The sequence below is a fragment of the Bombus vosnesenskii genome, unplaced genomic scaffold (genome assembly GCF_011952255.1).
Source record: "Bombus vosnesenskii isolate JDL3184/JDL3185 unplaced genomic scaffold, Bvos_JDL3184-5_v1.1 scf7180000013287, whole genome shotgun sequence".
NCBI classification, from domain to species: domain Eukaryota; kingdom Metazoa; phylum Arthropoda; class Insecta; order Hymenoptera; family Apidae; genus Bombus; species Bombus vosnesenskii.
The window spans coordinates 110,183-127,676 of NW_022882940.1; positions in this window are offsets into that span (position 1 = coordinate 110,183).

Genomic DNA, 17,494 nt, shown 5'->3' on the forward strand with positions numbered 1-17,494 from the left:
TTCCTTTTATCCAGTTGAATTCGATTGACGTATAGCGTGCATATTGCAAGCGTATTTATTATTAATGCAAGCTTTTGTATGAATTATTAACTATTATCAATATCAATAAATAACAAAGAAAGGTCTTTCAAATGTAAAGATGTAAAGGTCTTCTGCTACGACAAACAAGAATGGAGGGTATTTACAATAAATAAAATAAAAAAATGTATAAAAAAGGAAGTGTTTCGGTACTTCCTTCTAACTTTAGTAAATAAAAAAACTACTTCTACACCTGTTTTATTACATTCCTTATTACATATTTAAATTATATATAATTATATATTATAAGACAGACGTAGGAAACTACAAGTAATTTCTTTGCAAAATATGAATAATAATAATAATATATACACAAGATTTTTCATATATTTTTTAAACATTTGGAGAATATATTAGAAATGGAATGAAAAGGTGTTTGCCATGTATTATATAGCAATCAAAATCCAGCAAATAGAGATAGACAAATAACAGGAAGGATTGTAAAGTAATGACTGGAGAAAATGTGAAATATTTATGCTATTTACACCGAGTGTATTATTCACGCTACTTACACACGTTATAAATACCTGTCAATTATTCACTGGATACATTTGTAACTACTTTGTTCGAAAGAATTAAAAACGAATGTGATGATAATAATTTCTCACGACAGATCCTTGAGCTATTTAAACGATCTTCTCTGGAATCTCCTGTTTCTCCTATAGCCCGGCTTGCTTTGCATCGCTATGCAATTCCATCGGTTGTTACTCCGTAAATACCCCGCGTTCCTCCGATTCCATGAATTATGTAATTAGTATCTAACTCAAAATATGTCGGCTAAGAATGAATCTGCGAACATTTCGTTCTTCTTCGTCTAAATTTGGAACGAGATCTCGCGGCAGGTGAATTCATCAAATCTCTTCCTGATGAATCAATACTTCGGTTGACAAGGATTGACAGCCGTATTTTTCTCGAACCGAATCAACTTCTATGCGAAATTTACTACTTGCGGCAACCTCATCAAGTTGTAATACCGCGATAAACATTTATTATTTATTTATATATATACACATTATTATTTATATTTATATTAAACATTATTATTCATTAGACACGACATAGTACCACGTTAGAATAATTTACTTATAATTCTCAATGAGAATTGATTATAAAATTCATCCAAATAAAAAAAGGAAGAAAAACGGAAAAAGTTGTAATAGTCCATTATCGACGTTTGTTGATGGAACACGTGAGTCGACGTTTTTCATTTTCTTTTATTTTGAAGACGGGCAATGTAAATCGGCGTTCCTTATTTGACTTGATTTAACATGTTTTCCAAAGTTAGACAGAAATTAGACAAACTGTGTAAGATTAATTTCACGGTATTACCCTTCAACGATCTTTATGCTTATTTTACGTAATATCGTTAATATCCTTGTCGAATATCGCATATGTATGTACGAATTTATATTTATAAGTAATAATAACGGATTTACATCGGCAAGGATTTTATTATTTTATAACGTGCCAAAGCTTCCTTATGAACTTTCATCTATTATATCAAAGAAAAACGAGAACTGTACTTCTATCGTACAGCGAAACATCAAAAGAGCAAAACAAATTGAAAAATATTTGAGTTGAAACAGTTATATATTTCATCTATATTTTGTTCGTGTTTATTAATTGTTAAAAATTGATGTTCCATTTATTGAGAGGAACTTAAAAACATTCTAACGAATGCATAGAAAGAATTATATTTTGGGACAATTAGTTCATCTATAGTGATTAATTCTACCAAATGTCCAAATTGGACAAATTGTGAATATAAACAACTAAATCAAAAAAAAAATCTATAATGATCTATAATCTATTAGGTCGTCTGAAAAGTTTCTTTCGTTTTATAAGGAAATAATGGATGCACATTTTCCGTTTTATATTATTTTATCGAATCATGTCTGATCCATTTTCTTCTATCAAGATAAAGATTACAACGTCACGACAGATTAGGTTTCATGTTTGTATCAAGATGCGTCCTCGGAAAACACGTGTCTGTAAAAGAAAGACACTTTCCGGACAACCTAATATTAAGTTCCGAAAAGTTTCTTTCGTTTTATGAGGAAATAATAAACGCACAACGTTTTTTGTTTTATATTATTTTGTCGAATTACGTACGATCCATTTTGTTCTGTTGAGATAAACATCGCGACATTTCACAGACTTGATTTCACGTTTGTATGAATTGTGCATTGTTGTAAAAGACACGTTTGCGAAAAAAAGACATTTTTCGGACAACCTGATACAAGAAACATCGTGCTCCTGTTTCCTACAGCGTATTCGACGTATAATAGATATAGCTTTTTGTTAAAAGTAATATTATAATCTTGTGCGAATTTGTATAAATTTCTAGAACCAACGCAAGTGTTTGAAATAATTTCTCGCACTTAATCGATCTTCTGTACGTCAGCATTCGTTCATTATATACTGTTTGTAATAGTATACAATATAATAAATTTATAGCATAGTTTAAATAAATAAAATTGAAATTTATCACTTTAAAATACAGTTATTTCTCTGTCGTATCCATCGTACTTTGTATCTATTTTGTAAAACTTGCTGTACTAATAATACCGTAGATACCCTGTGTCTCACGCTTCTTCTTCTTTTGTTAAAAATACCTAATCTTATTTTTACTATTACGATGTTATTAAACAGTGAATAGATGCAAAAGAATATAAAAATAAGGCTATACCATGTCGTAATCAATATTCGTGTTTCTGCACTAAAATATACTAAAACCGAGCATGATCCCTTCCCTGTGCTATATTGTAACAAGATTTACTTCGGAAATTAAATTCTCCATTATACTACTTAATATCTAAAATATATACTTATATATACCTATATACATATACACAGGGCCGGCGTTACTTTTTGCGGGGCCTGATACACATTCAAATTCTACACTTAAATTTTACAACGAGGAATTATTTATGTACAAATGCTGTTACATATTATATATTTTTTATAAGGTGAATATTAAATAATACAATCCAATAATAATATTAGATAATTTTTCTCGCTTTTTTTGTCGCCAAATCTTTGATAACATTATCAAAATCGATTGAATTTGTTACTTCACTTTCTATTTGCTTATCGATGATCGCAGATAATTTTCGTAGACCATGGGGCCTCTCGAAACGCGGGGCCGGGTTCCGGCGAAAGCGCTGAACCTACCTTGCGCCGGCCCTGCATACACATACAAATGTATGTTTCATGCCGCGCGAATAGGAATAAAAGATGAAAATGACGTAAAACTATTTAATTTACCGCCGATTAAACGCAGTCCCGTTATTCGATTACCTTATTTCACTCATCGATTATGGAAGCATAACTTCCGTGTTAAATGCTCAATGTATCGATTGCAACGTACTTTCGCAAGACACGGCGCAAAAATCGGTTTGACACGCTTCCCCGCCGATCATAATTAATAAAAAAAAAAAAAAATAACTGGACGCAGACGGTCGTGAGAAACGATTAAAGATACATCTTCGTTAGCAAAGCTATCGATCGGTCTGCTCACGCGGCCATCGTCGTTATCGGTCTGTCTGGCAATCTATTCGAGAATAGTCGGCGATTGATACACGCTGCCAATGGTATTGACGACGCAGCTTTATACGCTGATAACGATGTCTTTATGTATGTATCTTGTATGGACTTGTGAAATGCCAAAGTGCACTTGAAATTACAGTCTGAGAAATTCGCTGGATCGACGAGCTGTAAAATCTAAGCCTTAAATTGATAGAACGTGTCTATATATGTGTGTAACTGTGTAACATTTCGGACATTTCGACTACTGACAATGTCGGGCGTTTGATTAATCGCACGCCCATCCAAAGCAAATGATTCTTATCGCTTTTCAGAAACAAATGATTCACGTTCCGGTTGCGTTTAGAAGTGTTCAAACAGCGATACGCTGAAACATGACATCGATACGTTCGATTGCCTCTCTGCACGTACAATGTACACCTCTGTTCCGCCAAATTAATTTTACGCTTCAATTCAAGTGACTACTGATAAATCTTAGTCAGTGTGTATCTACAGTGCTGTAAACGTAATCTTATCATTGATTGTAAGAAAATATGCTGATTATTTAGAAAGCTGACGCGTTCTCGATTTCGATTATTTTTAAATACGACGTAGAAATCAACATTTTGAACAACATTTATACACGTTCCACTAGCACAACATATTACAGGGGAAACTGATAAGCAATGGTTAAAACCTAAAGATGTCATAATTTTGTCAAGTCATTTTGATACAACTACTGTCCATGTCCAAGCGTTCAAATATTTTTAAGAAATATAGTACAGTTGTCACTCTTCCGCACAGATTTCCAAACTTTCTTTAAATCCAAGATTCGCGACCTTAAAATACCCACAGTTAAAGAAGAAATATCCAAATTCAGTAGTAGATATAACATAAGAATTAACAACTACCAAAACCCACTAATTACTCAATTACTTGCTAAAAAGACATTACCCTCTAGATTTAAATATTAGATTCAGCTAGAATCAAACATAAGATAGTCATTTATTACTCGCGTTATAGTACCACGCCAGAATAATTTATTTATAATTCTCAATCAGAATTGATCGTAAACTGCTTTCAAATAAAAAAATAAAAAAAAACGGAAAAAGTTGTAATAGTCCATTATCGACGTTTGATGATGGAACACGTGAGTCGACGTTTTTAATTTTCGTTTATTTTGAAGACGGGCAAAGTAAATCGATGTTCCTTATTTGACTTGATTTAACATGTTTTCCAAAGTTAGACGGAAATTAGACAAACTGTGTAAGATTAATTTCACGGTATTATCCTTCAACGATCTTTATGCTTATTTTACGTAATATCGTTAATATCTTTATCGAATATCGCATATGTATGTACGAATTTATATTTATAAGTAATAATAACGGATTTACATCGGCAAGGATTTTATTATTTTATAACGTGCCAAAGCTTCCTTATAAACTTTCATCTATTATATCAAAGAAAAGCGAGAACTGTACTTCTATCGTATAGTGAAACGGCAAAAGAGCAAAACAAATTGAATAATGATAAGAAACGTTGAAAACGATTTTTGACGATTTCATTTTTTACATTTACATACATTTTTTATGTTTTTGTGAGTACTTAACATTCAGCCATGTTAAAGAACCCCTTTGAGTCAAACTTCTAAAACTATCAAACTTTGTTTAGCATAATGTTCTCCATTTGCAATAGTCATGTGATAAATGACAATGATATTAAACTTGTCAAATGTAATCTTCCTCGTATATTTTGTACCCAATCTACTAATATAAATGAAACGAAGAAAAATGTGTATTTACGGGATTGTCTACGGTATGAAAAATGTTACAACAATAAACATTGCAGGAAAACATGTGTTTCAAATCTGTATAAATGTTGAACCCAGGAAAAGTCGGTAGAAGAATGGTACGGTACAAATATCACATATATATTTAAAATGTACACTGCATGAAATTTATGGTACATTGAAGACTTTTACGAACATGAAATTTATGAAACAATAAACTTTTATTGCTTTAAATTACGTGCATAATTCATCCCACAGAATGAATATAAAAGCTTGAACATGTATTCTATAACATGTTCTAATTATTATTTCGTTTCTAGTATTTATGTTCTATACTTTGTGAAAAAATCATGCATATAGCCATAATAATTTATGTCATTTTATATCGAATGTAACTATTTTTCTATCTGTACACGTAGTTCAATATCGTTTTGCAAATACTTTCGTAGATAATATATTCCATGTTGAACATTTCACGCAGTTGCAGGGAATTATAATTCGCATAGAAAATATAGAAAACAATATCGACATTAATCCCCTGCGGTAATGAAGTAATCAAACGAGTTATCTCGGGAGAAGAAAACCCACAAAAAGGTTTTATCACGAGTTAACTAGCACTGATTCCGATCTTTGCGTATGTATCTTGATCCCAGAGATATCGCGGTACAATAATCGACGAGGTAATAATTTCTCACACGATAATAATCACGCGATTAAACAAGCTTTGAGTTTCACCGTGAAATTTCGATTATTCGTTTGCACAGTCAATATTTTGACGAAGAGCATGTATATTTTTTCATTAAATGACATGTAACCAGTCTCATTACGTTTCAGACATACTTCGTGAATGGCGAAAGAAGATAAAAGACGATTGACATTTCGGGAAGAAACTTTGCAAGATAAATGGTTAGATGGTAAAGAGTTGAAAGAAAAATTTGTAAATTTATGTACAGGATATAATTTATACCGCATCGGTACAGTTTTACGGAGCGATCGAAGAGGCAAACGACGCGATGCTCGGTTCCCATGATTTTCAGCGAAGTTACTCGCCACATTCACCGCAAGCCATCCACGCAGAAGATCATATTATTCGATTTAGTCTGATGATATATGTCACGTTAGCTATCGATGAAACCACTAACCAATGACCATTCGAAACAATACGCTGCTATGCGGTGCACCTTGTGTTCAACCGCAAAAATTCACGTTACCAGGAACGACGGCAGATAGCAGCCTTTGCGTTACATTATCGTTACACTTTCATCTTTCAAGCACAGCGTTCAGGCAAAATCCATCGATAACAGGCTCGGATAAAGCTGAATGCGATATCGTACTTTCGTTTCCGCGTGTCCTGCAATACAGGTGCAAGATATCAAGGGGGATGATTGCATAATAAACGTGCGTCACGTGGGCGCTAACATTTGCACGTGGCCGACGCTCAGAGAAGCTGATTACCCTGGCTATTGAAATTACTCGCGCGTTAATTGCTTCGTTCGGTACCTACGTAATTAAATCGATTCGATTTGCGCGTTTGCGACCGATCAGTTTGTTAAGTCTTTAATCGCCAGCGACGATATAAGCACCGATGAATTTAATGAAATCGTTACGTTTATTCGAGGCATTGAAATTCCCTCGTTCTTTTGTTTCTTTTCTGTTTTTTTTTTCTTCTTTTTTTTGTAACTGGTCGTGATAATCGTTATAATTGGACTGTGGACTATTGTGTATTTGTGGGAAATTTAAAAGAGCAAAAATATACAGTATGCACGTAATTAGCATCCGTCACACGGTGTTTAGCAACTGATGGACATTTTCGCGTAGGTTCTGTTCCTTTGTTCGTCTGCGTAAAAATATGGATCCGCATAAACGATCATGGTCTAGACATAATAATTGATTCATTGTTTAATAACTAGCTTTAAATAACGTAGTGCATTGAACAACTTATAATAGTATCTTAAATGCGAGTAAAGCGATGCTATGAATATTGGACTTCATAGTAGGCAATGTCAAAATCGATTGAAATTTATGTGACTTAGATACATAATTTGAATTAAATTATATGATAATCGATTAGTATAGTAATATAATATAATATTTATTAATATTTATTGTATAACATATTATTTTACAATATTATTTTTAATATATAAATTAAAATATAATTATTATATAAAATAAGTTAATTATATTATATAATATAATAATTAATTGGATACGCGAGTACGTTGGAACACGAGTATAAAATATTTATAATTTACTATTATTCTTTATAAAATTTCATTGTTTTTAACCCGCCAAAGGCGTTGAGATAACGCAACATTTAATTTGCAATATTTTTCAATCGATTTGTATTATCGAATTCTGTTCTCTTATTACTGTGTCTATGGAAAGGTTCCAAGGATTCTTTTTCGTCACTATTTCGTCCACTTAGATTCTACGATTTTATAATATTTAAAGAAATTGATATGTTTGTAATGGCATGATAAATTATTATTGCTCGGTGCCTGGTAGGTTAATATAAAATTCTCAAACCTATTGGTAGATCAATTTCTTTTAAGTTAAGCTCCAATATCGCGTCATCTACGAGGTTATTAATGATACCACGGAGGTGCGGCGTGATACTTTACAATTTGTACTACGCTATCCTGTTGAATAACTCGGTGTTCTTGGTAAATCTTAACAAATGCTTTTTTCATCCGCCAAATTATCCTTGAGAATGGGCTTCGATGTTCGATATAAAAACAGCACTTTACTATCGAAAACACCGATATTTCATTTTAAGGGCGAGGAATTTCATTTCGCCTGAACAATTTCGCCCCTACAACGAATAAAACGCCTTAAACGATACATGTCACTATTACACCGTAACAGAGGTTGTTCCTTCGTAAATAACTCAACTAAAAGAGAACTCACGATTCACCTCTAGCAATGGAAATAAATTTCGTTCAGCGGCGTAGCAGCGAGAACCAGGCTGCCAGCAAATTAAAGACTTACGAAACGCGAGCAAAAACGCGAAAGCAAATATTCACCGCGTTCCTCGTGCCAATCGTAAAATAGTATATCGGCGTATAGGCAGCGTCAAGCGAGAGAACGGCAGCGCAACTGCAAGCATGTCTGCATGCGCACTCTTGTAAACATGGGCGACCATGCATACTGGCAACTTTCACTGAACATTATTAGACACGCGGCGGAATGCGACTACCGTAAACCCAGTGCAGTGCAGTAAGTTGGCCGACAGGTACCCTTGAACGTTCTTTCACAATTCCGAGTACGTCAATTAATGGATGTTATGTAACCGACAAGTGCGAAATCACGTCATTTTCTTCGAATGTTTTCGATGGTCGAGACGATCTGAAACTCGTGCTTTGAAAATTTGATTCTACCCGTTAGCTGAGTTATTCTTGTGGTTTTCGACACAATTGTGTATTTCTAATGGTAAGAAGATATCTCGAGTTTGAGCAAAATATGAGCAAGTCGTTATTCGTATGTATAATTCCTCGCTCAATTTTCTAGATATTAAACGCTTTCTTAAGATATTGCAAATTTGTTGTTTCTGAAATGAATTAAAGTATGGAAATTCGAGAATCATAGCAGGGTTGAGTTTTTCATCTTCGACGTAATTTTATTGTATTTTCTTAACGTCAAAATGTATCTCAAGTTCGAGCAAAGTACGCCAAGATCATTATTGGCATGCGCGATTCCTCGCTCAATTTTCTACATATTAAACGCTTTCTTAAGATATTGCAAATCTTTTGTTTCTGAAATGAATTAAAGTAAGGAAATTCGAGAATCATAGCAGCGTTGAGTTTTTCATCTTCGACGTAATTTTATTGTATTTTCTTAATGTCAAAATGTATCTCAAGTTCGAACAGAGTATGACAAGATCATTATTGGCATGCGCTCAATTTCGTATTGAGCATTTTGTTAAAGAAAGTAAATAATCTTTTTCGTTACTAAAATCAGAGTTCGCGATCTCACATGTTTTATATAACATTGTAATAATTTTATGATAGATACATTATATAAATCGATCACATCTACGTATATCTGTATATGTACTACAAATATGTAGCAAACATTGATCAATTACTCTTGATTATTAAAATATATTACGTAGCATGTAGAGTTACTGTTTAAAGAAGATGTAAAAATAGACTTATTAAGAAAAGTTAGTTTTCGAGATAAGGTAAAGTAGGTACTTTAAATGTCCGTACTTGTACAGGAAATGCTATCATTATAATCTACAATATTAGGGCTAATATACATATTCATATAATATGTACTTATCGTTATCTTTATTACTTTCTTCCATTGCTATTCATAGATGCTTCATTTTTAATTCATTATTTCGTTCTAGCACGTGAAATAATTTATTTGCATATATTAGTGTATATCTATAGATATTATAGATATCGTAAATTTATTCTATTTGATAATATTTCTATAATATTGTATACATGTTTCTACAGATATACGAAGATTACAGAAAGAAACATAATAAGCATATTTTTCTTCATCTTTTTATTTCAATATCATTTTACTACTAAAAAAAAAAAAAAAAAATATTTCAACATAAAGCACACAGCCAAAAGTAGAAATAATCTGTCAGGTTCAAAAACATAGTTGACAAATTTTGTGAAGCCTAAGATACAACTGTTAAGCAAGCAATATTTTGATATCCTCTAATCTTTTTGATACTATGCCAAGCAATGTTCTTAGAATTACAAATACGTTCGATGAAAATCAAATGAAACGACAATTTTGGTTTACACGGGATTAATTGAATTTAAAAATAGTTCCCCTGTAAAGAATGGAAAATGAGATTCTCAAGAAAGAAATCTGCTGCATTAAAACTCGTTAAAATAGCTTGCACAATGAAAGATTGGAGCTAACAAACGCAAGATATTTAGAAAATCTGTCTATGATCAGGTGTTTGCGTTGGAAGATCAGATTCTTGCACGAGCGTGCACGAGACACTATCAAAGTTGCAAAACACGTACTATCGATTGAACTGGAGCATAACTCGCACAAAGGAAGGAAAAGAAGTATTATATAACCGGATCCTTTCTCGATCTCTCGTTTAAAAAAGGAAAAAGTACGAAGCGATGCGCCCGCAGCGGGATGGCCCAACACAACCATCTCTTTTGGAACAAAGTCTTTGAGTTTATCCGTACGAACGTAAATCGTCTTACGACGTGGAGCGGATATGTCGCATGAAAGATCAGCGAGGAATTCCGCATACAGAACAGATACGGATATACTCGGTATTCCGAGGATCAGCTTCAGCTGAACTCGGTGTTAGTCAAATATCGATTACTCGGGTACATGGCGAAATATTTTTAAGAATATTCGAGAATTTGACATTACAATTTTCACACTTTCTTCTTGATTATGCACCGCCGTTGAATTAGTACAACGCTTCATTTGCAACTTCTTGTCAGTCTATTTGCTTAATTTACTTTACAATTAATCTGTGGAAGGAAAATTGTATTTTTACAATTCCGAGGTATATCGAATGACGTCGTCTTGATATTTTATGTGTACAGATTTTCATCATTTGTTTGAAAATAATAGAAGAAATGTACAGGGTGCCCTACCTAACTCTATCATAGTGGTTTACTCTCTTATTTGTGGTGATAGAAAAAATGTTTCAAACACCAAACTCACCTTGCGATGGCATTAAAAAGCCCTCCAAAGGTGACATTAAAATTTGACAGAGTTAGGTGGAACGTCCTCTATATGCAGATGAAATTTTTTCACGTTCTTAATTTAATTCTTCTAGTCCTTTAATCTAATTCCTGCTTTTAAAACCATAGTCACTGGTATGGTTTTTGTATTGGATGAACCTTATAAATAAATTTATCGAGTTTAGAAAGTCATTAGACATGAATTTTGCACACAAACATATTTGTGTTCTACGTTAGTGACAAGGACTCGGAGAATCAGCGATTATTTTAATTCATCGGATAAGAAATTTATGAAACATTTCGTTCTAGAAAAACTTATTAATCTTTTAATTACAGTCTACAATGAGATTCGAAAAATACTCTGCCGAGTAATCATGCGGGCAATTGCTTCAGAAGAAATCACACTTGAAAACATAAAATGCAAATGTACATTAATATAATATGTTAACGTACGTATGACATAATAACTTTTGTGTCAATGTTTCTTCTTCCACGTAAATACTACGATGTTACGAAATTAAAAGAAGTGGAAATACTTGTAGCGCTATGATAATATCTTTATATCTGGTAATTATAATAAATATATTTAATACATTTATATACAGGGTGGTTGGTAACTGGTGGTACAAGAGGAAAGGGGGTGATTCTACGCGAAAAAAGAAGTCGAAAATATAGAATAAAAGTTTAAAAATTTTAAAATTTTAAAAATTAAAAAAATAACGTCAATAGAGACAACGATCTACAGTGAGATCCGTTATAACGAGACGCGATAAAGTGCACGCGTACCGAGCGAAAATTCAAAGTCGATTTTCTCGAGAACAAAGCCTCAAACGAAAAATTTTTATTCTATATTTTCGACTTATTTTTTCGCCTAGAATCACCCCCTTTCCGCTTGTACCACCAGTTACCAACCACCCTGTATAATAACGCGGAAATTATTTATAGACTATGTATAATAAAATTCATTCGTTCGAAACTTAATCTAAACAATATCAGTTGCAAAAGATCTCGATCTACGGATGTAATTAATCTACATACTGTTTATACTCGATAATAATATTCCAGCGAGGAATTTAAATAAAAAAAAAAATACTTATCTTCAGAGCGTATTTTATGTTGTGAAGTTTCTAACGCGACTTTTCGACACCAATGCGAGAAGTTTAAGATCCTATGTGAAATCGATGTAGAATGTACTTATGTAGAATGCTTAGGAATAGAGGCGCATCATACACGGGATTAAACGCATCGTATGATACAACAGACGATGAGGCATCAGCATCGAAGCAAACCGACACGCAAGCACCGCTTCCTGAAACTATTACTGTGCATGTCTTCCACCGTAATTCCATAGTACGAACTTATAACCTAGCGTATACTCAAAGCTACATTATGGCGCGAACAAAAAATGTAACTTGATTAACATGTTAGTCTTTACGATGTACTAAGCCGCCTTTAACTGCAGCAGTTGATCGTTGCGTTGCGATGGAGCGAAAAATAACACTGCTAAACGCTGCTCGATTAACTAATGTTCCAATTAACCTTCGGCTCACGGAGGATACGGCAAGACTGGTTAATTACAGAAATACGAACAGGCGAGATACAGTGATGGACAAAAGAAAGTTTATTAAATAAGAAATATGCCAAGGCATCGTAATCTCGTTTAATGGATTTACATTTCATAAGAAATGAATATGCTTGAGTAAGGTAGATTAAGTTAATTATAATAAGAGCTAGAGAAATAAATGTTAAAACGTTAAAGAAAAATCCTGTTGTATTGTAAAGATTTTATACTATGGTCGCTAGTCTGATGGTTGGAAGTCGTTCAAAGCCAAGAGATAAGAATTAATTAAATACATACGTATAATAAATAAATAAATATATACCATAGAATAAATGACATAGGCAATATGGTAAACAATTTTTAGTACAAAAGTTACTAAAATTCTTAATATATCAGTTTCTTTCATTCGTCGTTATAAATGACACGAAGGATCCAGATTACAATTTTTCGTTTAAATGTTCATTTCTGAGAAAGGTTGAGATCTACGTATTCAAGAATTCAGATTATAATTTTAAATTCTATCTGGCTTCCCTCAAAGAAATCTTGCCTACCACACGAAAAAGTTTGAAAAATTCATTTCAAAATGTGATAATTTTGTAGCAAAAAAAAAAAAAAAAAAGGAACAGTGTTCCAAGAAAATTGTGAAAAATCGAGGCAACATGTGACTTATGAAAAAAATATTTTACATATCCATCGTACGATTATTCCACTTACTACTTATGTCTATGTAATATAGTATAATGTCTGTGAGTAATTTGCAATTTGTTGTGTAAGTAATATCGTAACGCAGAAAGTAAAACTACAATTTATATTTGAAAGATACGTCGCCATTAGTTTGATACTTAAAATCTCCATAAAAGCGATGTGCAAACTCATATAATATAATAAACACGTAGCTATATTTAACATGTAAATAAATTGTCTTATAATAGAAAGGCGCAACGATATTTTAATAAGATGAGAAAATATGTAGATAGACATTAACATCTTAATCTTATGCTGTCATAAATCTTTTATGATTGACTTTTGACACGGAACAAACGCAAAGGAAAGTCTACAGATATACCTCGTCTCTCGTTTAATCTCCATTTGCTTAATACCAGGATTACGGTGGAACAAATTGCGATGTTCTCGAAAGCGAATAAGCATTGATATTAGCGGAATCTCTATCGCAAGAACTTCATGTGAAAAATGGAATAACTCGCTAAACAAAATGTTAACGGTCGTTGATACAACCGCAAATCGACTTTTTCGCTTCGCATCCGCCTGCTCTGAACGAATAAATGGAAATTATAATACGTACATTCCAAGAATCTCGAGTAATATTTTACCAGTAAGTAGATCAGTAAAAAAATCCTCTTGATTCAGCTACGATTCTCGAATTTTTATGTTCCAATCTCGCTCCAATTTTAGCAAACAAGAAGGATTTTTCTCATTTTTTAACATCTTTGATCATCTAAGATATAATATTTTTTTTATATTTCCTTCAATTTGTAGGTACTTCTTAACATTACGAAAACATAATTGGGTCAAAAATGGCCGAAAGAACGCAGCAGGGTAAAAGTTGGAATATCGTGTATTTTAAATTTCAATAGCCGAATGTTTTATGACATTCAACAGCCAATTGAGATGCATTTATTTGAGCAATAATAATATTCCAGATCCTTACGCAATGAAAACTTGGTCCATTTGGCAAAATTTATAGTTCTTCGACGTCTCTAGACCTCATCCTTCCACTGACGTAATAATATGAGACAATAATTCACAAGAGACATAGCAAGTCACTCACTTAACAAAGAAACAATGCTTTAGGAAAGAATATATAAAATACAACTACGTTCGATGAGTAAAATTACTATAACAATATTATAATTTTATCGTGTAAATATAACACGATTTGCGTACATTAATTAGAACGTAACGATTATATTGTAGTTTCCCGTTGACCAATATTACATTTGCCTGCATTAAATTATTACAATTACGATTAACGTTTACATTATGATTATTTGTATGATATCGAATATCACGTACGGTGTTCTAGGTTCCTTTGGCCAAACTTTGTTAAAATACTCTACGATTTTAAATGAAAGAAAAATGTTATACAAATATAGATCGTTTAAAGTTCTATGAAAAAATTATAGCAAACGCACGAAATACGAAGGCGATGATGACAAACGTGCGGCTACTCTGCTATAAGACAAGAGCAGGTTCACGATAAAAATCAAGTCATTAGCCGTTTTAAAATGTTCATCGTTTTTCTCGACATAAAACTAATTGCGATACGAAATTGAATTTGAATCGAATATCATTTCTCTAAACTTCAAGTTATTCATAAATAAAGGCGAGAATGGCGTAAAATCAGAGGCGATATCAAAATGCAAAACATCGTCATAACTGTTTAATAAAGCTTCAAGCAAGTTATAACGTTCGTTCCTCGTTTATATCCACGGAATACCCTGATAAGGTTTGCAAAGATCTGGAACACTCTGTATTTCATAATTGTTACGTAAGGTTTATTCCTATTTAATGAAACGATATACGTAAGGTAGAATAAAAGCGCGATAAGAAACTGAAAATGTCAGAAACGAGGAGGCGTCGGCTAGAAATCGCCAACTTCCACTACTATACGAAAAGAAAAGATCTCGAATTGCATAGATATTAAATTGCAGCCCAATTAGCGATAAATTATCCAATTTCAGAGCGAGTTCCAACCGTCGAGGATCAAATTTTGTTAGATCAAATGACCGTAAGTATTCAAAAACGTGGTTACGCGTCTGCGGCGGTTTGCGAAATCAATCTTACCAGCGATGGAAAATCATGTTGCAAGCCACGAGTTGCCAACTGAATCGAACTTTCCACGATGAATTACGATACGAGATTACCTAACGCAACATTTCTGGTTTCACGAGTCGCCCGTTGATTCTGCCAACGGGGCAAAGTGACGGCAATTAATACGTACTCCCATCGGCAACACGTTTATTGCTGCGATGCACGAGCCTCGCGGAAATCTCGAATCTCGATAAGATTCGAGGAACAAGTAAACGCTATAGAATTTCTTCCGTGGCCGCCATAAATCTCTCGGCCGCGAGGTGTTTCCTCGGAGATAGCTGAAGATCGGCCGCGTAACCGGGGTAGAACGAAAGACGAAGAGCGGAGGGATGCGGTCGCTGAGAGTCGAAGAAAGCGAGAAGCGATGGAAAAGGAAAGAAAGAGGAGGAAGCGAGTTGGTTGAAAGCAGCCGCTGACATCGTAGAGAAACATTAAGACAAAAGGTCGTTACAGGGTTGCTATTGCCTCTACTTTCCTCAGTCTCTTGCACCGTTTGCTATCTCGTGCACTTCCGCTCACAACGCTCGCCACTCGCTAAACGGTTAATTAGTAATTGCACGAGAGGGCTATTTTTCTCTTTGCACGAACACCGCTACGGTTACCCGTTTCTTTTCTTCTTTAACAGTTGCGACATATACTGCTAGACGGGCTACAAATAATTCCAGTTCTTCGACAACCAGCTCTCTGTAACAATCGAACTTAATCGCTTGTAATGTTCGTTGTACACCAAGTACAATTATTATTAAGCGATAGCAATTCATAAATCTTGATACGTTTATCGAAACAAAAGATTATATAAGATTGGAAAGATTATATCAAACTGGAACGATATATCTAATTGGGAGATATTCTAACACTCTTCTGTTAGTAAAGTATCTTCTTCTTGAAGAATTATTTAGTTCCAAATGTTAGATTGTAAGAATACATCCGATATTATATTAATTACCTTATCAATTTGATAAGACAAGATCAATATCTTTTGTTTATAGTCGCATCGACAAATTTTAATCGATTTTGATTCATATCATTATTCGTGTTATTATTAAATTTTTGTTCATATACAATGTGGCTATACAATTATAATTACAATTTTGATCCAGATAGAATTTAAGGATTTTATAGAAACACAATCGATTAATCGTCTCTTTTGATAAATTGGATTAATCGTTATATTTTATGAGGTCAGCCGAGTACATTGACATACATATATGTGTATATACTATCGTAATACTTAATTATTTTAAATCTAATGTTAGATTGTGACATATATTTGTGCCGTTTTCTTTATTTCTAAATAAAGGTAAGAACAGGACGAATTTATGTTACAGTTTTATCTTCAAAAAAGAAAAAGATCTCCATTGTTCTTCCCAACTTATTCCATTAAAAACTCCCATTTTGAGCAATAATTTCACAGTAAATATTCTTTCGTTTCATATGAATTTCAAATGCGTTCTCCTTCGAGTTCTAAAGAATTGCCAAACCATCGTCTAACGTAACTTCATTCTTCTGCAGACCAATTTCTCGATCCTCGCTTTGATAACCGACTGGGCCAATTAAAACGCGGAAATCGCAGTCATATTTAGAAAATTAATTAATCCGTTCGAAATGTCGTTAGGTGGCGAAACGAGATTCAAGCTATCGCGGTTCTTTCTCACGGCCGGGGAAAAAAAACGACGTCATCCAGCTGCGAGTTGAAGATGTTCCGAGTCACCGTAGCGCCGGCAGCAACTGCTGACTCGAAGCTTGCTCGCCTTTATGGACCAACTCAGCTAATCCACGAAGGTTCGAGTTTTTCTCGCGCCGTCGACGAGTCGATTGAAGAAAGAAGTGGAGTACCGATGGACTCGGCGACAAGTAAGGACGAGTTTGTTAAACGACTTCGAAAGACAATTGCCGAGGCTTTCGAATCGTCCGCTTCGTTTCGATCGATCCTCGTGGGTCGTGTTTGACGCGGAAAAACTCTTAGGTCGAGACTCCTCGGTTCAGTTTCCGCTTTCAACTGGGAATTTCCTTCCTTCAATC